General features: G+C 37.0%; 1 long non-coding RNA gene across 1 annotated transcript; it reads left to right on the plus strand.

The window, feature by feature from the left end:
* The first annotated feature begins 996 nt into the window (after positions 1-996).
* LOC100889199 lies at positions 997-25792 on the plus strand. Its single transcript, XR_004066407.1, has 13 exons — positions 997-1043; positions 2174-2229; positions 2333-2524; positions 4237-4316; positions 5573-5731; positions 6451-6514; positions 7426-7515; positions 7945-8088; positions 8819-8914; positions 10493-10605; positions 12190-12292; positions 17767-17819; positions 25503-25792. It is a non-coding gene; the product is annotated as an uncharacterized LOC100889199 (long non-coding RNA).
* Positions 25793-27763: the final 1971 nt, after the last annotated feature.

Here is a 27763-nt window from a genome sequence, read left to right on the forward strand (position 1 = left end):
AGAGTAATGTACTAAAATGATGACTTATGTGACAACGAAAGAGGGGTTATTATTATTATTATTATTTATTTGAACAATCGGAAAACATACAGTGAGTATAACAATTAGATAATACATAGAAATATCTTAATACATACACACAGCTTTAGGGAAGTGGAGAGGAGAGAGAGAGAGAGAGAAGGATACAATCTGCTGGTCAGGGGTGACAAAAGCAATTGAAATTGCTATTACTCGAAAGCATGTCACCCCCACAGTCTGCACCCTGGAAAATCAAGAGTAAAGAACAGAATAAGAATTCACAATATGAGATAATAAACAAATATCAGGATAAAAATAATTGGAGCAATATATGCTTAATTACTTTCATTACATTAATTTGTCATTATAATGGCTTTACTTTCATCACATAAAACTACAGACTTTCAAATCAATAACATGGTACTTACATTAGAAACATTTGATATGATTATTATTGGGAAGGAAAGTTCCATAATAATATAAAATGCTTAACAATAATTTCTGACTTTCAAAATGAAATGAATAAAATTATAAACTGAAACCTAATATGTACAGAACGGAACGAAGAAATAAGCTTGCAATATTGATGATATTATTTCTAAGTGACAAACTAAACATAAATTAGTCAGTTATGATATAGGTGAGATGAATAATTAATCTTGGGGTTTCCAAAAAGGCACAGTAAAATTACATATCAGTTGCTTTTAAATGACGATCACATTTAGGAATTCATCGCACAAAAATTGAAAAATAAAAAGCTTTGCTTGAGAGCAATAGACAGAACTTGAAATCGGACACGAGTTTGAAAAATATTACCATTAATAATTATCAATACATTGTTTTACATTAAATTAAATGAGTTCAATGAACAATGATTAGAGATTGTTTTAGCGTTGAAAGGAAGGATGAAATAGAATTGAGTACAGCAGTATCTTTTATTACTGTGGGAAGGTTGTTCCAGTCTTGGAAAGCGGCGAGATGGAGAAAGAAAAAGTGCCTGTGTCCGAGAAGGAAGGTGACGGAATGTAAGGACCTCTTGCCGCCTGGATTTGATCTGGATGGATTCAGTAAGAGTCTCACAAAGGGTGAGACCACCGAGGCATTTGAAAGTGAATGAAAGAAGGAGATAGTCTCTCCTGGAAGATAAGCTTGACCAGTGGAGAGTAGTGCGTCTATCTTCATAGGACATGTCGCCTCTCTGTTGTTTAAGGGCAAGACGTGTAATAAACGACAAACGACAAAAAGAGAGATAAAGAAAGAGAGAGAGGGGGGGATGTTCTTGTTTGCATGAGAGAGCTAGAGAGAAAGTAATAATTGAGAAGAAATTGTACATAGTGCTTGGTGTGCCCCCCCCCCCAAACAAAAAGTATACAAATATGTTATTGATCATTGACAAAAATATTCAATTAAACTTAAATCACATATGAAGCAGGACAGTATACAATTTCCATAACGGGCATTCAGAGTCACTAACAAATTATTGCATTTCCTGCATTTCCTGCAAAGGGTTAAAGATGAATTTCTGGATGGGGCAGAGTGATGTGAGTCTTATATTGAATATAGTGCTGTGATTTCAAGGAGACAGAATCAGCTAGGTAAGACAAATATAGTTTTATGGGGGGGGGGTTCATATTTGAAAGATGCCTAATGTACATGGGAGGGGGATCTAAAATGGAAAGACATAGTTTTGTAATCATAAGAAGATATTTTTTATTTGAAGCTAAACACCTTTCAAAAAGAGTGTTTAGACTTCATACATTCTTAAATTTTATAGATACCCCGGCCCCATTAAGCTGTAACAGGCCCTATAAATTGTACCAAGTGCTACCACAATAAAAGCATTACATATCCTGCAATGGAATCATTTAAAAAGGATAAGCGCAGTTAGGTTATTTAAAACAAAATGATACAAAATTGTACCGTCTGAAGAAAGAAATCCTCTTTTTTCTTTCTTTTTTATTTGATTATTTATTTCTTTTCCCAGCATTCTCTTAATATTTATCTAATAATTTATTTTTGTCTTTATTTTGCCACCCTTTCCTTCTGAATGTCTCCTCTCCTCCTCCCCCCCCCCCCCTTAATCTCGAGTACACGGCCACGCAGCTAGCTAGTTTCTTTAACTTCTTCTTCTTCTTCTTCCTCCGCTCTATCGGAGATCAGCAGCTACCAGGGTACTGCAGTTTGTCATAGCAGGCAGGATTGTCATGTCAGGTAGAAAGTGTATTAGCGATTGCATTAGCACGAGCAGAGTGGATATTGTATAAAAATGACAGTAATGCATTAATAAGAAGGTTCTTTTGGTTAGGGCATACAGTTAGAACATTCGGAAGTAGGACTGCCCGCGGCCGCGTGAAGGTCTCGGGGTCATCTGGTATAGAGCGAGTGTCGACTGCTGTACGCGCCGCCCCTGTGTTGGAGATTGTCGACCAGCTTCTGGCGATGATGAAGATGGATGCCCGATCTGTATTTCTTGTTCTCACATTCAGCACATTTCATGCTGTTTCAGGTGAATATTATTAACTAGTTGAAATACACTTTTAATGGTCGATCGATCTTTATCTAACTTTTGATATGTTAAGTCTACCAGTTGCCGCTTAATCAAAGTTTAGATCACTAGTTTCTGGACTGAACCGATTCTTACATCGGTAACTCTCTCCGCCAATTTGGCCGAGTCGAGTGGAAGTAGGCCCGCCTGTGGCCCTGGCCGATCTGAAGGCAATGCGCTGTGCTGTTTGATGGGTGTCCAAAGTGTGTGCATGCTTAGTTAGGCCTAGATTCTAGTCTAAACCTAGGCCTAGACTATGTATTTAAAAAGAAAAATAGGAATGGTTTGGGCCTAGATCTATCCATGACTTCTCTGTTTTCTCATATTCTACAGAAATTTATTATTGATGACTACCAAACAAACCAAGCTATGCCTCCAAAAGAACCGTGCATCAATTTAAAATGCACATGACACCCCCTCTAGAGCGATGTCTGGACACCAATTCTGAGATTCTGAGATAGCAAACTTTTAGATTGCAGATGAGATGGGTACAAATAATTAATCGCCAAAGAAATGTTGGCGTTAATATTGAGAACTCAAAATTTGATGTTGCCTTGTTGGATCAGAATTAGACCGAAAATTTTAGGTCTAGGTCTAGATCTAGATCAGAATGTGCTACAAGTACAACTGAAGCAAAAATTAATTAAAACAATGAGTCCGTTATTCATGCCTAAGCCAAGAGTTTACAGTTGATTTATAAACAAAAAATGATCCATCACCATAAAAAAAACACAAAGGTTTTAGGACTAGACCCTAAGCCTAAGGAGTAAGGCAGGGCTGTCAACCCTCCCGTATGTGGAGGGAGTCTCACGCCACTACGCTCATTCTCCCGCCGTCCCAATAGCTCGTAGCAGGAAACTCCCGCCAGCACGCCTCTCCTCCCGCTCTCGTGCTTCGATGTAGAAACTCCCGGATTATGACGAAACCTCCCGCCAAAAACGGGACCCAAAACAAAAAATGTGTTCTTACCCCCCCCCCCCCCCTATTTATGACAGTTAGTCCTATTTGATGTATACTTTTGGTAAAACTAAAAGGCAAAAGTGTCTGCTTCTTTTTTGTTAAGCATCCGTAAAAATAACCCCCATCATCAGGGCTGTCAACACTCGGAAACTGCTTGGAGGGAGATTTTTTCTTCTGAGAAAAATTTTGCAACGACTCAGCCAGCCGCTGAATGAAGTGGAAAGGGGGGGGGGGGGGGGGGGGGAAGAGCACTTTTTTTTTTTTTTGGCAGGAGGTTTTTTCACATAAACCGGGAGATTCTACATCGTTGGCAGGAGAGCGGGAGGAGGGCGTGGTGGCGGGAATCTCCTGCTACAAGCTTTTGGGGTGGCGGGAGAATGAGCGTTGTGGCGTGAGACTCCATCCAAATGCGGGAGGGTTGACAGCCCTGCATCATTACCATTTTTTACTTTTTATTTTACAATTTATATCACATCTCTCAAAATGAAGATTTCCAGACCCTTTTCAGCGAGTTCATATTTTTTTCTGAAAAGATGCAAGAGGCCTTTTGTCAATATATATTCACAATGCCAACGAGAATTTCACCACTAGGTGATTTCATGTTTCTTTTCTGTTTTCTTTTTCTTGAAAAGTTTTTGCTCTGTATTGAAAGCATTCTATCTTTCAGATGTTCGAACAGGTCCATATAATCCTGATTGTGTTCCTATCTTCAGGTCTCAGTGTGAATGTTGGAAGTCATTGGACCGTAAACAGGACTCTAAGTGGACCTCTGATTATACAGGATCAAGAATTGGTAAGTCATCAATCTCTGAGTCCACTGGGTTAAACTGTTTAGACTACCAACTAAACTTTGCCTGTTAAACCTATGTACAAACTAGACTAGACCTAACTGATTGAACCGCACTCTTTAGTTTTAAGCAATGGGTTTCAAGTTTTGACTTCTAATCTGTATTAGAAGTAGAACCTGTTTAAATTGTTTGCATAATAATAGTTCAGAGATGCCTTCATCAATTTTCTGATGGAGAAAAATTCAGAGTGATTGTGTTGAGAAGCAATAGAGAAATCATGTGCTATCTAAGGTAGATTGTAACATACTTTGTCATTTTGTAACTATTGGTAAAACTGTGTGTGGAGACAAGATGGATCTAGATAGGTTGGCAATAGGGGTAAAAATCAATGCAGTGAAACATGTTTATGACAGCCATTCTAAGGATACATGTATGTTAGATATGACCCTTACAGGCTGGTGACCTTTATATGCAGGTGCAGGATTTGGATGTAAATCACTTTTTTTTGGTACAACAAACTATCCCCTAAACTTAACAGTGTGCATCTTTAAACAATTTTAAGCATAATCTAAAACTTCACCTGATGCAGAAAATTTGAATTTAACAAATGCAATTTTTTTTATGTGTGTAATTACCATTGTAGGCCTATTATTATATTTTTTTGTTTGTGTACATTTTTAGGATCATCTACCTATAAGTTTTTGTAACTTTTTTGATGATCCAACCAGTTTGTAATTTCCTTTCGTGTATTTTCCATTTTTATTGGTTTATCTATGTTTACAAGAAATTATTCAATTGTATTCTTTGCCTTTTTATGTTTTTATGAAAGTGGTGAATAAATTCAATTCAATTCAATATGGTAGAATTGTTCATTTCTGTACAGAAGCAAAATTGAAATACCACTTATTGCAGGGCTGCCAAACCCGTCTCACGCCACCACGCTCATTCTCCTGCCACATGCCTTCCTCCCACTCTCTTCCGTTTCGATGTAGAATCCCTGGTTTATGAAAAAACCTCCCGCCAAACACTAACAATAATATTTTTGTTGTTGTTGAATTTAACTCAACCCCCCCCCCCCCTTGAGCAAAACAAATGTTTGCATACGATCTCCCTCAAAGCAGTTCTCCAAACAGTTTGCTCTAATTTAAATACTGATAATTTCTTTTAAGAAACAAAGAAATGGTAACCAGCTTGACAAGTAGTATTTTAGATATGTTTGATTGTATGATTTTAATCTTGATATCTATCATTCATCCATCAGGTGGTGTACTATGAAATCAGTACAGATGTCCCTGCTGAGTCTGGTTCTGAGACTAATCAGGCTCTAGGTCATACATTTGTATCACTAGGACTAGTTCCTAGTCTAACCATCTGCAACAGTACCTGGTCTCAAACATTCTCCTTTGGGAAAGATTCATGGGTAAGTATTTTGAAAAATTGTAGGTGATATGAATTAATAAACAGTTTTGGGATTCACTAACATTTATCATGAAAGTCATTATTACATTTCCTTTACGTATTGAAATAATATAAGTTTTCTTTCATGGAAAGTATTATAAGATCCATCTTGGTATTAAATGACCCACACATATATAGGTTTACTACTTACATGTTTGTCCTACTTATCATATTTATAACATTGCCTATGCACACATCTTTCAAGTAAGTTAATATTGAGTTAGGATAGTGTCACAAATTATAATTTTTACCGATTCATGCTAAACTTAAAATGAATGTTCAGTTCAACAAAGAAATCATATCTGCCAACAACAAAATATAGTAGAAAGTATTCAAGCTAGCAAAGTAGTGGCCAAACAAATATAACAAAACCAAGCTTGCATTTCAAGCAGTGTATGGTTCCAGTTCACATGATTTCAAAGGTTATGTCTACTACATTCTAATACATGTATATGTCGCCTATCTCAATTCTCATGTACCATTCTACTGTGCGGTGCACAATTCAAAGTTAATTCAAGTTGGTCCATTTTGAAGAAGTTAAAATTAACTTTGAAATATTTAAATATTTTCATATCTTGAATATTTTCTCAGTGATAACAGGGATATTTGGATGTCTTATTCTAAAATAAGCAGAAATGATGGTTAATTTCTCTTTCTTTCTTTCGATCTGCATGTACGTAGAAATATGAACAAGGATACTGGGAGCTGCATCTTCCTTGCAACATGTTCACTTCTAGTGGTGCAGGTAAGAATGAATATAAACAGTAGCAAGCACATGCTTCCCAAGAAGGCATAGTATTCTGAAAGTATTGAACTTGTAGTACCTGTGACCAAATATGAAGCTGTATTCTTGGAAATTAATGATCTATAAACTTCGTGTAACAACAGTTTCTATTCATTTTTTACTAGCCCCAGCCCCAATCGACCTCCTCTTTTTGGAGGTTGGAGTTTGGAGTTTTTCTCTTTGTTTTTTTAAAAAACTGAATGTCATGAACTTCAACATTACTCTCAAAGGCCGTACAATGTACAGGTGTATATCAACAATACTGTTTTGAATCGACATTTGGGTCAATGGCAGTTCTCTTTAGTAGCAATCTTGAATCATGAAGATGCATACTGATACATGCTTCATAAGACATAATATATTTAAGCTCTTTTATGTATGTTTGAGATGCCATTTGTTCCTTTCCTCTTTCCTTTCAAAATGAAATCTTCAAAATAACAAATCAGTGATACTTACACTTATACTTACTAACCACTTCTCAGGTTTGATATAAGGATGAATGTGAAGAGAGAGATATCGAGGCTTGACGTTCCAAACAGATTGATTGTACATCACCATTCCTGGTTATGATCTCTCTTTCTCTCTGCATTCATAATGTGGTTCACCTGTTTTTCCCAGGAGCCCACTCCCCATGGAATACAGATCTTAACTTTTCTACCTCTATCCATATAAAACCAAGTAGTCCTCCTTGGGACGAAACAGAAAGAATATCTCTCTCACTCTCTTGTCTTTTTAATCTCTTCAACATAACTTTTTAGAAGTACCGTAAATGGTAAAACCGTAAATGGTAAAACCGTAAACTTATGACTTTATAGACATCACCATACAAAAGGATATTAATAAAAGTTAACTTTATAATGTCTGTTATCTAGTAAATGTTGGTGAATGGTATGGGATAGTAGAGATGGATGTACATACTGGATTACTCAGAAAGATTGTCAGCATTGTGGATCCTGAAACAGGTGAGAACGATTGAAGCTTCATTACAGAATGTTTGACCATGGTATTACATAGAATTGATCTTTCCCTCTTAAATGAGAAGGAGTTAATTCTCAACATAATCCTTTAGATTTGTTCCTATATCCTATTGCTTAGTCAATTATCTTGACTTTTCTGAATCAAAGTAATAAGTTGGTTTCTTTTTGTAAATGATTTTCCAATGGGATTCATCCTGTTTTCATGAGCTTACTATTCATTAGTCAAATATATAACACCTTTAAATCATTATTCTACTTTAAAACTTCACAGCTGTAAATCCAAAAGTCCTGAACAAATCTTTAGGACATCACTTGTTGGATTATGTGCATGAAATGTGGATACTTGATGTTGATTGGTGATGTCTCTGACAGAGTGAAAGAGTTTTTTTTTCTCCTTGAATTTAAACTGTTTAGAACCGATCCAGACTGTCTCTCAAGGTTCATCCACCCTGTCTCCTATCATAGCTACAATGAATGCATCATTCAGCAGACTCATTTCATCTCAGAGTCCATGTTCTCCTGATGTTGTTGTCATAGCAACCATATCAGAAGACCCAAGTAAGTTTTAAAGCCCCACTGTCCTACTTGTAGCTACTTGCTCCCTCTATATAGAAAACTTCCCCAATCGGTGCCTGTTGGTCCCCCATGATCCTCTTTTTCTTATGTTAGTTGAGAGCTGAGTTAATGAGATAGCCACCTGTCAGTGACCTCGCTGTGTGGTCTAATCCCTTCTGGCCCAGTAGTATTGACGGTCTTTAAACAGTGCACTGGAGGAGGAAGGCTTGAAAAAAGCTCGAATATTGATGGGGGGAAAAGCTGATGTTTCTTAGAATGAATTGTAATAATACTGGCCAAATATTGTCAACAATTGTCATTCAGTTTTAGGGCAAGCTGTGCAGTGAGAGAGTTTGTTTGATCTCATATTAAACACTTAGCCTCAGCATACAGCACTAGGTTCCTATAATTGTGTTGTATATTATATATTTCATGGGAAAATGAAGAGGGTTAGGCCTTGTTTACAACTATAAAAAAAAAAATTCAGATTTTCATATTGATTCCAATTTCCTTACACCTGAAATAAAAGAGGCATACCTCTATCTATATCTATGTCTTAAATATAAATAGCGCCATCTATTGACAAGTTTTTCCTAGCTTGCTAACACTTAAGCTCAGTTTTAAGATGTTGATTATTCTTCTTTTCTCCCAAATCTGCTTTTTAAAGGGAGCAGAAGATATATATATATATATATTATGATTACCCCCCCCCCCTCCATTTCTATCCTAACAGGTGTACATGTTGGACTATCCTATAAGAGTCTGCAGCCAGATAGTGTTGAGTGGTTTGATCTGACATCCATTCTATGTGCAAATACTTCATCTCAAGGTACTCAGATTATTACATTTCATGTCTTTGGGTTTACTACATATTCTTTTGATCCTTGTACAAAGACGATTCAGAGCCTTGTTAGCTGAGATAATAAGTTTGATTTTTGTTTTTTAAATTCATCATACATATGGATTTGTCTGTTTGATACTTGGTAGAGTAATCCCTTTGCCAGCTCACTCAGGAAGCTATAATGAGATGGATCTAAGACCAAAGTGATCCAATAGCTGGAAATATTTACTTTAGACCTTATATTGTCAGAGATATATAGATTTATATACATGTAATAGGTTTCAGATGAGTTTCAGGATGAGGTTTCGAGTCTGGTTAGTGATTTGTCCAGGGTTGAAATTTAGAATATGGTTAGTGTAGAGTATGGACTGAGGGGATGTATACATTCAGATCGTTGAGGAAGTGATAGTTTGCCATCGCCTGAAACCAAAAGGTGATTATTTGCTTTATATTCCACATCGGAAACATTTCACTTCTTCGGTCATTTTAGAGCAACAAGTCATCAATTAATTAACAGCTAGCTAGCAAACGGTGTACGATACGTACAGTGCATGCAATATGGTGGTGTGACCATATAGTTCGCGCGTGACCAAAGTTTGCGTACTAACACTAAAAGTCCTTAAAGAGGAGAGCAATGCGCAGCGTATACAATTTAAAGTGCGTTGCACTGTGTAGATAAAACTACTATCTACACAGTGCAACAAACTTTTCTTCTCCCAACAATGATGGGCGAACTATCTTTCATCACGTGATTTACTTTTGACTAATTGTAGAGCAAAATTCTTAGTATGTGGAATATAATATTTGACAGTGTGTGAAGATAATATCATGCCTATACATGCTTGTTTCCTTGTAATCAAGAAAACTGTGTGAAATATTTGAACAAAGACTGACAGAGTAAGACATGATTTGATATAGATATCAGATAATGCTACCTGTTATATATATTAAGCAAATAACTACCGTTGGTGAAGGTGATGGGACAAACTATTACTTCCGAGGCGATCTGGATGAAGCTATCTTTCCGAAGCGAAGCTGAGGAAAGATAGCGTATACATTCTGATCGACGAGGAAGTGATAGTTTGCCATCGCTTGAAACTAAAAGGTGATTATTTGCTTTATATTCCACATCTAAAACAATTTAACTACAAAAAGAAAAGGACGTGTAAACATCTACATAAAAGACACCATGGCCAAATTCACACCAAAAAAGTTTAACAGTTTAACCCAACCCCTTGAGGGTACGGTGCGCGCATGTGTTTGTTTTAATTGCGCTCATTGGTAATGCGTGCTTTATTACGCCTGTTTTAGTGCGCTTTTTGATAATCTTCAGTGAAGGTGCGTTGCCCTTTGTAGATAGTACCTCTATCTTCAGTGAAAGTGCGTTGCACTGTGTAGATAGTAGTACTATCTACACAGTGTAACAAACTTTTTGCTTCTCCTATCAATAATGGGCGAACTATCTTTCATCACGTTATTTACTTTTGACCAATCGTAGAGCAAGATTCTTAGAATGTGGAATATAATTATTATTATATTATTGTCTCTCACTTGTTCCACATGTAGATTGTAATAGAGGAAGATTGATTGATTTCAAACTGACATCAGAGCATCTTATTATCCTGACATCTGAAACCATCTTTACCATTCATCTTGATGCTGAACAAAGTTTGAACAAGGTTTGTTATCCAGCCCTCCCATTGTCATGGATAGACATTCTGGCCCGAATTCACAAAGGAGGTTTGTCGACAAACCTTTGTTTTCGTACGTCATATGACGCGTTTTACGCGTTTTTTACAAACCTGGTTTGTAAAGAACAAAAGGAGGTTTGGTGAAACAAAAGGAGGTTTGAGCTCAAACCTTGGTCAGAGCTCAAACCTTGCTTTGTGAATTCGGGCCTCTGAGTTTATATTCTAGCAAATAATTTGGGATGCTTCTCAAAATGCAAACAGCCATGTAACTAGTGCAAATAAATGATTAGAGGTGTCGTGGTCGAGTGGATACGTCGCCGGACCTCGGCACTATAATGTCCTTTGGCAAGACATTGATCTACATTTGCCACATTCAACCTGGGTGATGTAAATGGGTACCTGGCAGGAATTAATTCCTTGAAATGCTGGAGCACTGTTATTGCAGCTACTGTAATTAACGGTGTATAAACCGCCCTCGTGTATTAACCGCACCCCTCTTTTTCCCCTAAAAAAAAAATAAATAAAAAATAAATAAATAAATAAAAAAAATAAATTTAAAGACTCTGTCGGTAGCAAGCCAGGTCCGTGTTAAAAAACCCATGCGGGAAGGCCTTTCATTTAACTGCAACTGAATGTGTAAGATCATTAATGTAAATTAAAAAACAGTAGATGACCTAGGATAGAACCTTGTGGTACACCATGTAATAGAAGAAAAATTGGAGGAATTATTATTATAAACTACGTATTGAGAACTATCAGAAAGATTACTTTCAAACCAAGATGACAGACAAATTTGAGTGTTGTTCTAGTTTCCGAGTGGTGAGTCAACACACCGATTACTGAGCTGGGAGACATTGCCGGGCATAGCGCCAGGTGGAGGGGCATAAATTGAAACATTTTTTATTTATTTTTATTTTTTTGTGTGTACCGTGTATAAGCTGCACCCCCGACTTTGACTTCGGCGGCAAAAAAGTGCAGTTAATACACCATTAATTATGGTAGGCTAAAGCCGGGGTAATAATGAATGCGCCTCGGAATAAAATTTCTAGATAGACGGCGCTATAGAAATGCCTATTATTGTTATTATTATTACATTGAAAAAATTAGTTTTTATGTGATTGCATTTGATTGTAACTTTTCTTTCTCATCTGATTAAATTCTTCTTTGATATGTATTATAAATATTTGAAACATTAACTATTTACTTTCGTTTTTGCTGCATTTATATAGTTGTGACAAGAACTGTTGTTGTTATGATATGATTTTTTTATTTCAATGATTTTTTTTCATGTGAAATATTTTCTCTCATATTGTATGATGTTGCTGAGCAATGATAAGAAACCAATTTGAGAGAATACACATTGTTGTTCAAGACTAAATTGAAAATTAATTTTCTTCAGTCAGCTTTTAAAAAAAAGAAGACTAATCTTATTATTTTGGGGATAACATCAAATGTCATATTTGGCTGGATGGCAAGTTTACTTAGCAATCCTGTCCTGGATTAATTGTTTTCTTTTGTAAATTTTATTTAGCCTGATAATTTAAAGTATTAAATTATTTCATTTATCTGCAGAACGTTGTTAATCGTATCAACATTGGGAGTGTTACAGAAGGCTTCTTACTCAATAATACTAGACTCTCTTACACTCCCACATGTAATCCTCAATACCTGGTTGGTAAGTATTCAATCAACCTTTACATCCCATTAAAAATTGATGGAAAAGAACTGATTTTTTTTGGTATAACGTATGTCTGATATCAAGTTTTCTTGATATATTATCATTTATCAATTATTTGTAAACAAAATTAATATATTAATAGCATAAGAAAGATGAATTTGGTGGTATGAACATTAGTGCAATTGTTCACCCTTCTTCACATTTCCATTATATTTTCTTTATATTAGCTACTAATATATTGATTTCCATTCTCACTCTTTGACTGTTCTTGCCTTGTCCTATTTCTCTCTCTCTCTCTCCCCCCCTCTCTCTCTCCCCCTCTCTCTCTCTCTCTCTCTCTCTCCCTCCCTCTCTCTCTCTCTCTTACACTTTCTCTCTCTTCTCTACACCTCTATCTCTTAATTGTTCACCACTTTACTTTATCATAATAAAAAGATGCAAGGCAAGCCTATGAATAGCATATTTCTAAAGAATGAACATTGATTGTGTATTGTAGATTTGCACTCATCCAGAAAATAACTATTTTGTGCCTGACCTACTAGGGTTCTAGAACCAACATAAATCATTTTCAAGTTGTGTACCAGATAAGTCAAATTGTTATCATTTGTTTAATAAATGCCACATTAAATTTATGAACTATTTTTAAGGGACCCTTGTTCATACATGATTTGGTAAACTAAAAGAGAGGGAGAAAAAAAAAAATAAATATATATATATATATATATATATATATATATATATATATTTTGGATATGGTGTGGACATATATTTTATTGCAATGCAGTCTGCAGAATTATTTCATGAAGAAAAGAATATTCCACATGCGTACCACCCATGAAATATCTCTTATATACACTCTCCCTATTACATACACTCTTGATAGAAATCTTTTATGCTCTACACCCAATTCATACTGCCACACCCCTTTCTAACCATATCTTGCCAAACTCGTTCAACATCCCTGGACATCTCCTATTAAGCTCCTCTCCACCTACCCTTCTCCCAAACTGCTTCCACCCAGCATACCTGGGCATCTATTAAGCTCCTTTTCACCCCTACCCTTTAACCAAACTACACCCACCCATTCTCCCCCGGGCCTCCTTTACTACCTCTCTCCTACCTCACTCCTACCTGTTAGAGGGCATTCACCCTAGCATCAAGGCATGATCTGTAATTGAACACAGTTTGTTGACAGCAGCTAACATCTACATGGGGAGTACATACACACATGTATTCTATTACACACTGACTGGGTTGTTACAGGTCTGTCCTACCAGTAGGCCGGTCCAATGATTCCCATCTCATCCACAAGTTTCCTTTTCTCATGTTGTGTTCCTAATGATGCTGTTCATGTTTTGAGTAGCTTTTGTAGTTGAGAAAGAGGATGAAATTGAAGTTTAACTTAAATTTCAAATTTATTACCCAGTAATAAACAAATAACGACAAGTATAAACAAAGTTATCAACAATAACATAGATGGATGAAAGGAATCAGAAATATCATGAGTGGTTATCGAGAATCTGTCATCTTAGAATATACAAAAATATACAAAATTAGAAAGTAGAATAGACAAACAAATTTTGAACTGCTACATAAAGCTTATTAAAAATGAAACTATACAACAAATTTAATAATGGATGAAAGGTTAGATATCAAATATCTAGCAGTTTATCATATTTTATTCATTTGAAAGGTATTCTACAAGTTTTTAGTGTCCATGTTGTAGGTCCACGTTGTAAGTGGGCGATCATTCTATAAACAACTGCCTTCATGTGAAACTGAAAACATTCCTGTTCTGACCTGGGGTATATGCAAACTTTTTTCTTCTTCTTTTGCCTTGTTTGATACTTTTTCTGATTGCAAGAACAATATTGAATATGGCAAAATTCCATCTACTACTTCATACATGAAATTACAAGTACAAAGTTTGAGTAGTTGGAAAACATTCAAGATCTATAACTTTTTAAATAGTTGTTTTATATGTGCAATTATTGATCTAAATGTTATAGCGCGTAGAACCTTGTAGACTGTGTTGTATTTATTTCATGGGACTGTTAGAGAAAGTTATGATACAGAATTGAAAGAAAATCATTTCCCCTCTAACTGTATAGCAAATGATTGAAAGATAGAGAGAGAAAGAGTTATACAATCTCAGTGTTTCTTCAGTAAAAATATGTAGACTTGGTGAATTTATATGCTTTTTGGGGGGTGTATTATGATGATTTTTTGCATTATTTCCAGTTTTCCACAATACAATGTATAGAAAACTGCTGTAAAATTCCACTTCCTCTTGACTTGTAGATTTATGGAATTGTTTTTGTTACATGTATACGCTGTTTGCTAACTATTAATTTAGTTTCTGTTTATAGGGAGAATCTAAATTTACTTGCATATCCATGAAACACAAATATGGAATCATTGTCAATGTAAATAAATGCAAAACACAATAATATTATGTAGGCATAGTGCATTTCTTGCATTCATCTCTCTCACTATATCAAGGGAGACATTGTTGGTAGGAAACTAAAAGCTTTGAAACCTAAGAGCCTAGATGACGTAGTGGTGCCTAATAAGTGTCTTGATACCCTCAGGTATTCTCTCATTCATACCTGTCATATTTTTATTAGTCGTGACAAAACGACTTTCAACCTTTGACATCTGAATCTACAGGGACATGAGTTTGCCTGTCAACAGAGAAATGGAGACATCTGTTAGTCCCGTAGTCCCATGTGTGTTATTTGACGTATGTAGTAGAGTGTAAACACCACACACCCACTCTCACGTCATGTCATGTCATGAATAGTGTGGGCTCATAATAATGCTGATGTGGTATTTCAAGTTCCTTTCCTGAAGGTTTCCAGATGTTTGGAAAAGGAACCAGTACCTGATTTATTTTTTTATATGGTTATCTTTGTTATTGCCAATATCTGAATATGGCCGGCTATATACCCTCCCACTCATATGTCAGCCACAGAATGATTCATGTAATGAATACAAGTTGCCATGCATTTAACTTGAAAGTGAAACCAATGAATACCCATTTGTATCTTGGATTTTTTAAATTTTATTTTATTTATTTATTTATTTTTTATTTTTTATTTTTTTTTTGGGGGGGGGATAAATTTATCCCATTGACAATACATATATACATAATAAAAAGGCTATTTCGTGTAATAATAAAGTTTCCCAAAAAACTGACAGGTTCATGATGTTATACAAATTATGAATTTAAGGAAGAGATGTATAATTTAAAACAGATAACTTGAGTCTTATCATCTATTTGCCTATGATGTATGAAATTGTTTGAAAACAACTTTTTTATCTGTTTTTCTGTCAACACTACCATACTATCTGTTTGGATCGAGCCAGAAGGGCGTTAACTCATATACACAGAGTTTGTGCCCGTATGGCTCCAAAAAGACGACATCATTTTATTGAAATAAATGAATATTTAAATGATGTGTGATATGGTTTGATCTTAGTTCAGCATTCAACTTAATTTTGCTGGAAATGTATCAAAATGAGCTTTATCTCACTTGCAAATTGACATAGTTCCAAAGTCCTGATGTTCTCACTATTAAAAATACCTCTAATACATCACATACATTGTGGCAGTATTTTGACATCATTGGTCTGTACTACATACGAACCCCCTCTCAAGGTACATTATTCATTAACTCCGCTGCCATACAACAGTATTCAGTGACCAGTCACCATTCATGTTAATACATTTACAAGTCACACTTTGGATGTTTCCTTTGTTTTAGAACTCTGTTTTATGTCACAGGCCTGAACAAATTGTCTGCATTCCCAATTGTTATTGGCACCAGAGGTATTAATCATCACAGCTGCTTTATCTTTCTTTGACAAGTTGTTAGTAAATTGGCAAGGGAAACTGAGTGATGTAACACTTTGATGTTTCAATGGTAATTGTCAAGAATATACTGAGCATGAATTGCTTTGATTACCTGCCAAGTTTTAACATTAAACATTTACTGGAATGGTTTATGTTCGATAATGAATTGCTTTAAAATGATCGTTTTGTATCCCGCCCAATATCCCAGCATTTTCAAACCATGTGACGTGTATGATTATATTAGCACACAGCTTTACCTATCTCCTTGTTTGCCTATACAGTTGTGGAGGTGCCATTATATACATGAGTATTTTGGGGATCATAAAGAGACAAAATGAGGCCCTATCTCGATCATACTTGCTTTTGTAATCAACACTTATGAAGCATCTTTTTATCTATTGTCTTCCTATGAAGGATTCTAGCTTCATCAAATGTTTCTAATACCTGTTGGTCAAATATGTGGATAGCTAAAATGCTATCCATCCCAGTGTTATCCATCCTCGTGTTTGTCACTTCTAGTTTTGTATATATTAGCTCGCTCTATACCTCTGAGCATGATGGAGATCACATAAATCGTGACTTTGGTTGATTTTGTGGTAGGAAGTCACATACTAGGTGACAAATGAGGGCCAGTACCTCCAAACACTTCCAGACCTAAGAAAGTCTACCATTAGGTGGGACCAACCCTCAAAGTCTGCATTTCCGGAAATTGTTGCTTTGTTGGGTTGATGGCAAACGTGTCATTGCCTGATTGGCCTCCCGTAGGGTACCTGATGCACCCTAACCCCACCCCACCAGGGGGGCAGGCACAAGGAAATTGAGACGAGGGATACTCTCCTCCCTTATGTATCACTCCCTATTCTAGAGTGGTGAAGCTGAGAAAGACATTATGTGCAGGTACTCATTATGTCCCTATGTACAATGTCATGAAGCTGTTTTTCATCTTCATTATGATTCATTTGTCTGTGTAATGCCACACCTATTGTTTGCCAGGTACAGGTGGGCATCTTTAACATGATAACTTAATTAAGATACAGGTTCATTCAAAGGGCAGCTTCTCTCTCTCTCTCTCTCTCTCTCTATCTCCCGCTCTTTCTCTCCCTCTCTCTCCCCGCTCCCCAGTCTTTCTCTACCAATCCATCCCACCCTCTTTCTATCTTCCTCCAGCCCTTTCTATCACTTTAAACCCCCCCCCACCTTTCCTCTTCATCTATGTGTCCTGTCTGTTCTCTCTCTCTTCCTTTCACTTTCCCCTCTCCCCCTTTCTATCACCCCCTATCATTCCTCTACGTTTATGTTTCCTGTCCCTTCTCTGTCTCTCTTTCCTTAACCTTCTTATTCTATTCCTCCTTCCAAAACTTGTTTATTGTCTCTTCCTTTTGTGTTTATCTCTCCATGTCCTTCCTACTCTCAGTACTCGTCTATCATCTTGTGCCTAATTTTGGTATGTGTAGCTTTGAATCAGAGATTTCAGAGGGTACTTTGTGGTCAAGTATTATCCCTGGAGTCGTCTCTCTGCACCCAGGTGTAGTACATGCAAGAGCTTAAAGCCAGTGAATTATTAAGAAGACAAGATCATAAACACTTTTTCTGTGTTTTCTGTTTTATTCCATAGATGAAGTTGTTCTGGTAGTGAAGCAGCTCCCATACCCAGATACCCTACCACAGGTAAGTCTATTCATATCACCAAACATCAGAACCAAACAACTCATTTGAATTGTTTTCAACATCAAGTGCTTTTGCCTTGAGATAAAATCATCCGTAGATTAAATCTGGCCTGTTAATTAGGAGCCATCTATAACCAGGGATGCATGTAGTGGATGTAAGATGTCAGTGGGTTTGAATGCAAGACTCTCTGATCTATAGGTGAATGGAAGCATGATGGCTCAGTGGTAAAGCAGTGGTCTCGTGACCGGGAAGACCTAGGTTCAGAACCAAAGTGAATCCGCTAGTGCCCTTAGAGAGGACTTAGAGCTGTTGGTCCCATCAAACCATCAAAGTATTTAGTGTCTTGAGATTTACGCAACGAGAATAATCTATTCCAAGTAATCTTAGTCACATGATCTTGTGGCTGATACAAGACTAGTATAAGAATAAAGACGCCATAACCAGGGATCATATTGATTAGTCATTTTGTTTACAAGCAGGTGGATTATATAGTAACAGGTGTTTGCATGATGAGTATGAATTGTTAAGATTAGTTACCTGGTAAAAAGACTGTTCTAGGTCCGTCCTATCCTGATTCACATCAGTACCAATGATACTTAGAGAATACACAAATGACCTGTAGCCTTATGAAGAAGAAATATTGTGACAGCTGGGCTTAAAACTACAAAGCTTTAGGTGCTAAATGTTTGAAATTTGTGAAAGAAGGATGAAATTAATGATCACAACTGTTTTCATATAGCTTACAGACACTTCAGCAAGAACTGTTCCTTTATCCCCCTTGCCACCACATGTATATTTTAGCAGATGAAATTAAGAATGTTTTTTGTCTGGGAATGATATCTGTGCACTTTATCTTTGATGTAGTGAAGTATTGGTATGTTTTGAACACACATAATTGTGGCCACTTGCATTTCCTCCTGTACATTATCAACCATCACAATTGTATCATACATAATCATTATTACAACAATTAGACAATGTGTATGACTTTTTATGAAATGTCATTTCACAATCTTCTTTCAAAGAACATACAATGTAGGCTTCAGATCTCACAGTTTTATTACTGAGAATCAAGTATATGAAAGCTCTGTATCTGAAATATTGCCTTGCTGACTGTACATGAACATGTCTTGATAACTGTTGTTCTCTTCAAGATAGTAGCCTAACTCATTGAGGTAGTGTGAGATTAGTGATCATAAAGAGAGCATCCTTCCTAATCTTTAGTAGATGTTGAAGAATCTATTCCTTTTTTGTATGGCATGCTTTGTATGTTTGATTTTAAGTGGTTGAATAAAGTGAAGTGAACTGAACATGTACTTGGTCTAAGACCGAATTCATAATGATAATAATCAATTATTCTCAAACTGCTATGACAGGACTTCAAAAATCCTGTTGACTTTTTTTAGCCACTGTCAGATATTTTTTTGTTTTCTTTTACATTGGAATTTAATTTTGATCTTTGAAACTTCCTGAATTTTCTGTAATTTGAGTTTGTCACCATGAAATGTAGATTCCTTTAGCTTCAAAGTGAGTTTGTTCCTGACAAATTCTCCAACTAGCACTAAACTCTTTCCATAGCTGTATAACTTCAAAATGTTTAAAAGTGGAGTGGCATTACTCTTTTCATAACAAATTTGTCATTCAATTACTCATAGCAATCTCTTTTGACACTAGCCAGATACCAATCTGTGTTTAAAAGCACTCAATTTACTAACCTGCTGTACGCCACAGCGGGGTGCTACAGGTTCAATGTTTCATATCTCATTTGACTACCCTTCATATGCCACAGGCCATTTTTGTGTTTTCTTTCTATTTCCCTTCATAATTCATTTGATTTAAGTCTGTATGGCTATTCTCCACATTTATGATAACATGAACAAAATTAGTTTGTTAAGTGAAGGAAGACAGATAATAGACAAAATATGTTTCTTTAAAAGATGAACCATTTAGATAACTCTTGTAAAAATAGACTTTCATAACAAAAAATACAAAAATAAATGTAAAGCAAGACTTTTCAGGTAAAGTCTTATTTTCTTTCTAAAATTTTTTAGAATGTGTCAAAACTTTCAACCATTTCTTCAACACAGAATCACTTTTTTAACCATTTTACTGGCACATTGTATGTCAAATGATTTTTCCTTTCTTTCAATGTACAGTATAATTGTGTTCATGTTATTTCTGACTTTTTTTTTTTTTTTTTGGGGGGGGGGGGGGGGGGCGGTACTTGTGTGAAGAATACAATTGTGAAAGGAAAATATTAGTGGTTCTGATTTGAAGGGTCATATCTGTTTTGTTGATGCAATGCATTGGTTGAAGGATGAGGGATCATGTATGCTGTCGCTGTAATAGTTAATTTAGGATATGAGTCATTAAATATGGCCCCACAACTCATCCACCACCCTCCCAGCTAGCCGGACAGAGGTAAAAAGTTCAGATATGGTTTCAGAATTCCAAAGTAGACCCCTACAACTTTTATATTGTATGTCTGAAAGTTAGTCAGTTTGAAGCTAATACTACAGCAGCAGCAACAGAAATAATAGTAACAAAAAAAGAAGAGAAGAAGAACAAACAAACAAACAAAGATAGAAAGAAGATCATAGAGAGAGAAAAGGAGTAGAAGAGAGAGAGAGAGAGAGAGAGAGAGAGGGGGGGGGGGGGGGGGGAGTAGTAGTAGTGTCACAACTAGTACTAATAGTTGTGGAAGTACATATAGTAGGATGAGGAGGAGCATTTGGAGAAGGGGAGTGTAGGTAGGAGGAGGGGAGAGGGAAGAGGAGAGGGGAAGGAGAGGAGGAGAATAGAGAAGAGGGAAGGAATGAGGAAGAGAGAAAGAGGAGAAGGGGAGGAAGAGAAAGGTAAGAGAAGGAGAGAACATAAATTAGCAGTAGGAGGAGTTAGTTGCATGTTATGTATTATCTCCTTGCTGATGATCAATTATGAATCAGTGAGAAGATTGTCTGTCACAAGGCATGGTTATGTCATAACTTCCTTCCATAGACCCACAGGGTATTTAATAACTGTACTTATAAATTATTGTCAGCTAGAATGATGGGAGGTGGTCACAGAAAAATTGTGGAGAGTAAGGGAGAGAGAGAGATCGGAGGGGGAGAGGGAGGGGAGAGAGAGAGAGAGAGAGAGAGAGAGAGAGGGGTGGGGGAGAATAGGGAAATAGGGGAGGGGAATGAGAGAGAGAGAGAGGAATGAGAGAGAGAGAGAGAGATAGGAAGAGAGGGAGAGAGAGAGTGGGGGAGCAGTGAGATGAGAGGAAGAGACAGACAGACAGACATACACACATACATACAGAGAAGGGCAGGTGCAATGGATAGGAAAGTAGGGAGACTGTGACAGATAGATTTGGAGGAGTTGAGGTAGAGAGGAATAAAACAGCTAAAGATCATCAGAAAGGCAATTGGATATGAAAAGACAGCGTGAGAAGTTGAAAAGGAAATGCAGAGGTATTAATGAGGAAGCAGAAGAGAGATTGATAAAGGAAAAGAAAAACAAATGAGAGATCACTCATGCCCACAGAGATGGGGAAAAGGGAGTGATATTAATTAAATCTGACATCTAATGCTTACTTTTTATAAAGAAAGTTCTAGTATTAAGAATGTGACAGTCATGCAAATACAAATTTTAAAAAATGTGACAGTGATTAGTTGTTTATATTTTTATATTCTGTGTCTGCATCCTTATTCACATGCATATGGGTAAATACAAGTATGGTTCACATCCAATCACTTTCAAGTATTGTGTTTGTTATAATGATTGGTATACAAAGCAAGTCTGATCATAATCCATTCTTGGCTCAGTACATCCACTCTGACTGATACATCTGTGCTAGCTCTCACTCTCTATAAATCTTTCTCTTTTCACTTTTTTTGGGATCTGCCTTTACACCAACATCCTAAAACCGTTTTATTTTTTAATTTGGGTGAAGAAAGAAGTCTTTAAAAGTATATGACAATTTGTTTAAAAATTAATGTATTCTGATTTTTTTTATTTGCATACTATACAAATATATGTACATTGTATAAGTTATGAAGAATGTCCCTAACACTATAACCTTTTTCTTATAGCCCAGAAAATTTTGAAATATTGTGTGCTTTGTTTTCAGTTTCCCCAGTGAGGCGTTAAGAAGAAAAAGGAGATTCCAAGCTTTTAACACTTTAATATATTTTTATTTCATTTTTCACAGCAAAAAAGGGAATAAAGAGGCCAGAGGTGTGTGGCCCATTGGTTGACCAAGAGTAGACCAAGAGCAGCTCAGTGGCAAACATAATACATATAATATCACACATTCTCACAAGCACAATTCAACCAAAATATCACTTTTTTTGGCAGAGAATGGAGGATTGGACAAATTCAATTGAATTTGCTGTCTTTCCTTCCGGATTTCTGGCGGATAAAGGAATTTGATGAAACAGGGTAGTTCCGTTAGCATCCACATCAAATTCAAAGAAAATGGAAAGGCATGAACAGTTGACAACAGATGCTTTGCTTCATATTGGCTCAATCTTTAGTCTGGGGACATCCTGAGGATCGAGATACAGAGATGAGCTTGTTTTCATTATAAGTGAGAGTGAGATCATCTAGGACTGTATGTTAGAAGAATAGGATGGTCTGCAGAAGACAGTGTAGTATTGCTAAGCAAGATCATTCCTTGTGTAGTCTATAAGGTTTGAACTTGGTACTAAATTGGTTTGCTTAACTGAGCCATGCTGAAAAATACATGAAATTTTGATGCCTGTTATGAAAGTTTATATTGGGATATTAACCCATTAGCAACTAGAGATTTTGTAAAAATAGCCTATGCACTCACTGGAAGATGTTGCAATATATTGCTCTCATATTGACATTGTTCTGAACAATATGAAACCTGCGCTATTTTTCTATGCAGAATCCTACTGTAAACATTGTAAGGATAACGCACGTATAACATCACGGCAGACCCTGTAGAGGGATATTACAGCGCGTTAAAAACGGACGGGCGGTTTTGGGCGGTTTAGGGTAAACACATCATGGAGTCCAACAAGAAATATGGTCATGAAAAGCAGACTTAATTCTCCAACATCATGTTGTCTTGTGTAAGTAGATCATGTTAATATAGAGACAAAGATCAATAATAATGTGGGAGGGTCAGATTGGGGGGGGGGGGGTTAAGGAGTTTGAAGTGTTATGAGCTGATCCTCCCTACACCCCTTCCACCCACCCACCTCATACGCTTCCCATGATAGACAGTGAATCTGTCTCATCACCGGGGGAAAAACTCCAGGTTACCATGACGATGCTTCCTGTTTATTCATCGCTAACTTCCTGTACCACTGTGTATGGGGGGACACTAGGGGGCCTGATCACGTAACTTCCTTTGACCTAGGGTCTGTCCTGTCAAGGCTAGCAATCACCACCGTGTTCACACCAGACCAGATCTGTCATTGTTAGCTGACATACGCCCAATCAGAGGACGGTTCAAAATGAAATCAACAGTGTTCAATCTCCTTGACTTACACCCAATCAGAGGACGGTTCAAAATGAAATCAACAGTGTCCAATCTCCTTGACTTACACCCAATCAGAGGACGGTTCAAAATGAAATCAACAGTGTCCAATCTCCTTGACTTACACCCAATCAGAGGACGGTTCAAAATGAAATCAACAGTGTCCAATCTCCTTGACTTACCCAATCAGAGGACGGTTCAACATGAAATCAACAGTGTTCAATCTCCTTGACTTACACCCAATCAGAGGACGGTTCAAAATGAAATCAACAGTGTCCAATCTCCTTGACTTACACCCAATCAAACAATGGTTCAAAATGACATCAACAGTGTTCAACCACCTTGAGTTCCAGCCCTTCTTCATTCTAAAGGGGTAGGAGGAGGAGCTTGCTAGGATAGCATCCTCTCACATTGATGGGATGTTTAGAACTCGATGAACTTCTGATACCCAGGTGGATGAAGACCTGATGAAGTGATAGACTATCTTGATCATCATGATCAATGGGACCCAGGACTCATACATTCGTTGTTCCCTCTCTGGTACAGGCTGTAGCCAAAGTTTAAGAGTTCCAAAGTATTATATGCACTTTACCTTCTGGTGCTCCACTTCTCAGATACATGTACCTAGCAGCAGTATTCCTTTATAGAAATAGATCCCATATCATATAATGATGCCTGAAAATAAACAATTAGTCATCATTACATGTAGAACATCATTGTGTCAAAAAGAATGCTTGAAGTGGAGCTAGCTATTGGGTGATTGATCACATGATACTGTGTGTCAATAATCATATGTTGTAATACACTGAACAATGTCATGTTTAATAGAAATATTTCTTACTCCACGTAATTTGCTCCTTAGACTTAAGAGGTAAATTTTCAGGTCCGTATTCTACTAAAATATAGAGGGTATACTTTTAGGCTTTTGGTCAAAATCAGGTTCTACAAATGAAGTTAGTCTGATGTGTGTAAAATTTCCTTGTGTTAAACACAATTTTACATGTAGTCCCAGGGTCGATGTAAATGAATCAGTAAAATACAGACCTTGATCTTCAAATACCAATCTCATTAACCCTGACTACTAATCTAGACAGACTCTAATCCTTATAGCATTGCTTGTCTTTTTCTTTATGAAATCTAGTTTGCTGGCGTATCGGTCCAAAATAATCTAGGTCATGTACCGTATCCCTGGTCAGCACTATGCCAAATCAAATCTTATCAGGTATACAAGCCAGCTCACCAATAAATCTTCTAACAAGTTTGTAAATTACTCCTGACAATATTTGGCAGAAATTTGTATAATCTCTGCCATGGCATCTAAACTACAAGTGAAAGGTATTCTGCATCCATACCCAGCCAAAGGCAATCTCAACCATGCTAAGGCTTTGGCAAGTGGTCAAGCAATGTCCACTGCGGTCAGCAAGGATGTCTAACACCTGTTGGTCATACAAGGAATACACAGAAAAATAAAATGAATCACTACCCTGCATTATTATAGTGTTGGTGTTCCAACTATTTCAACCATAATATTGAATCAGATTATAACTTCAATATGGATGTGAAAAAACAAATAGTGTAAAATGTAGTAATGTAAAGGTAGAAGAGGCAGTTGAAGTTAAGGGAAGTTAGGATGAGACATAAAGTTGTATAGACTGTAAGATAGATAAGTGAGAAAACTAAAGAATAAGTGGGAAAAGTGATGTATAGAGAGAAAGAGAGTGATTACAAGATGTTTTGTCACTGGTATACAAAAAACTGAAAAAATGAGAGCTTGATAAAAGTTTGTTGTTGTCTTCATATTTACTGCTGACAGACATTGTGAATTTTGTGTATGTTTGGACTATTACAGGATTGATAATACACAATGAGAATAAAACTAAATTCTTGAGAAATGACTGGTAGATACCCGGTACATGTTTTGCTTGAAGTTAGGAACATCAAAGCACACTCTATTGTATAATGCAATTTGATGAATATATGTCTCACTATTATTTTTTTATTTATATATTGATTTTTTGTTTATAAACCATGGAGTATTAATGACATGGTTTGCCAAGAAATTCATAAGTTTAGCTGATGAGAGATATAAAGTAAAAATTCCATTCAGGAGTCACAGAACTCTTCCATTGAACCAATTATCATTCAAAAGTTGATGGACATGTTGTATGATTTGTTTTGTCCTGCTCTAGATCCTTGGTGTTAGCCGGTACCCCTTTACCTCCTGGTTACCTGTTAATCTGACTGATGCTGTGCTGCCTGTCCTAGGTCTACATCTCCCACAGTCATCCAGGTTTCTCATCCTTGCTAACCATCAGGTAAGCCCCATTCAGATATGCCGTGGTAACCCTTTACCTGATCCTGGTTACCTGTTAACCTGACTGATGCTGCGCTGCCTGTCCTAGGTCTTCATCTCCCACAGTCATCCAGGTTTCTCATCCTAGCTCACCATCAGGTAAGCCCTGTTCAGATATGCCGTGGTACCCCTTTACCTCCTGGTTACCTGTTAACCTGACTGATGCTGCGCTGCCTGTCCTAGGTCTTCATCTCCCAGTCATCCAGGTTTCTCATCCTAGCTCATCATCAGGTAAGCCCTGTTCAGATATGCCGTGGTACCCCTTTACCTCCTGGTTACCTGTTAACCTGACTGATGCTGCGCTGCCTGTCCTAGGTCTTCATCTCCCACAGTCATCCAGGTTTCTCATCCTAGCTAACGTTAGGTAAGCCTTGTTCAAATAAGCTGTGGTGGTAAACCGGCTTTTTTATATGACGTAATTGTTATATGCTTCACATATCTGTATCTTATACACAGTAATCAGCGAATGCACATAGTTGCCATTCATTTACACATTTTAATAAAAACACAGTGGTTTGCCCCTTTATATATCTGAACGAGTCGGTAGACTCCAACAGCCAATCCTATTCAAGACTTCTCTGTAAAGCTCCTCCTAGAAAATGGAAAGCTTTCCTGAAGCGTTAAACTATATACAAACTCCTTTCCCTCAAGTTTCTTTCTTCTTAGATAATTCCTTGTAAGAATATCCCTTGAAATCAATACCTATTGTCAAAATACACATAAGTTCCATTCATTAATTTCATGGTTCTTTTCTTTGGTTCTGGGTTGATCTCCTTATCTTGTTAACACTATGTCAACCTCAATACATCAACAAGATTTATGATGATTATCAGGTGCATTGTTTCAAGAAAAAACCCTCATAAGTACAAGTTCACAGACATTCCATTGAAATGCATGCATTAAATTAATACTCATGTATTAGAATTTAACACGCTTCAATGAGGTGTTGGTGAAACGATGCCCATAACTTTCACTTGTCCCTCACTCTTTTTTTCTTTCTGTCATATTTTCTTTCTTACTTCTGCCAAGGTTTTTTCCTGCCATGCCCCTGGGTTATGTCTTTGACTCTTTTTATTCTTATCAAATGTTTCCTGTTTAGATTCAAGACTTTTTGTTGCTCTTTATTTGATAATAGTTGATTCTTCATTGCCTGTAGTTCTGAATGCTTTGAGTCACTGTCTGTAGGCTTCCTGGCTCCAACACATGCCAAGTTTTAGTTTGCAAAGAAATCATGTTTTTATTGACTCAGAAAAGAAGACAAAAACTTGAATGTGTGTGTACTCACCAAATGCTTATAGTCTGATGTGTAATAAGGCAGAATAATATCAAATGTACAACATGCTCCTCTGAAATTGACCTAGCTATCATGAGTGTATTCAATGTACTCATTCTTTTCTTACTGTCTAAGGTTTTAATCATTTTAAAATAAAAGTCCCTTTTTGTCAGCACATGATTGATATTTTGCAATCGACTACGATGTGATCGTGATTGTATTACTAACCAATGGACCCGGAACCTGTACTCACCAAGTGTACTTGTGATCGATGTTGTCAGCATCCCTCGCATCACTCCTCTCCCTCCTCTTTGTTTCTCTCATGCTGCCCCTCTCTACCTTGCACCATTCTCCTCCCCCTCATGCGTACACCTCTCTCAGACCACCTTCTCCTCTTAAAATACTAATCTCCCTTACCCCTCCCCATCTCTCTTTCGATCTTTTCCTCCTCCCCCCCCCCTCTCTCACTGCCTCTCTCGTTTTCTCATGTACTGCCCCTTCTTTCATACTGCCCCTCTCTCCCTCTCTCTCTCTCTCACACACACTGTTCCTCTCTCTCTCTCTCTTTCTCTGTCTCTCTCTCTGTCTCTCTCACAGTCCCTCTCTCTTTCACACTACCCCTCTCTTTCATGTACTTTCTACCCCCCCCCCCCCTCCCCCTTCTGATAGCACCCCTCTCTCTCACACACACCAAACCTGTCTCTCTCCCAATGCACCCGTCTCTCTCACAATGTCCCCCTCTCTCACACTACTCCTCTCCCTCACAATGTCTTTCTATCATACCATCCTGTCACACCGCCCCTTTTCCAAGTTTTCACATACCC

The sequence above is a fragment of the Strongylocentrotus purpuratus genome, unplaced genomic scaffold (genome assembly GCF_000002235.5).
Source record: "Strongylocentrotus purpuratus isolate Spur 01 unplaced genomic scaffold, Spur_5.0 spur5_scaffold_4, whole genome shotgun sequence".
Taxonomy (NCBI): Eukaryota; Metazoa; Echinodermata; class Echinoidea; order Camarodonta; family Strongylocentrotidae; genus Strongylocentrotus; species Strongylocentrotus purpuratus.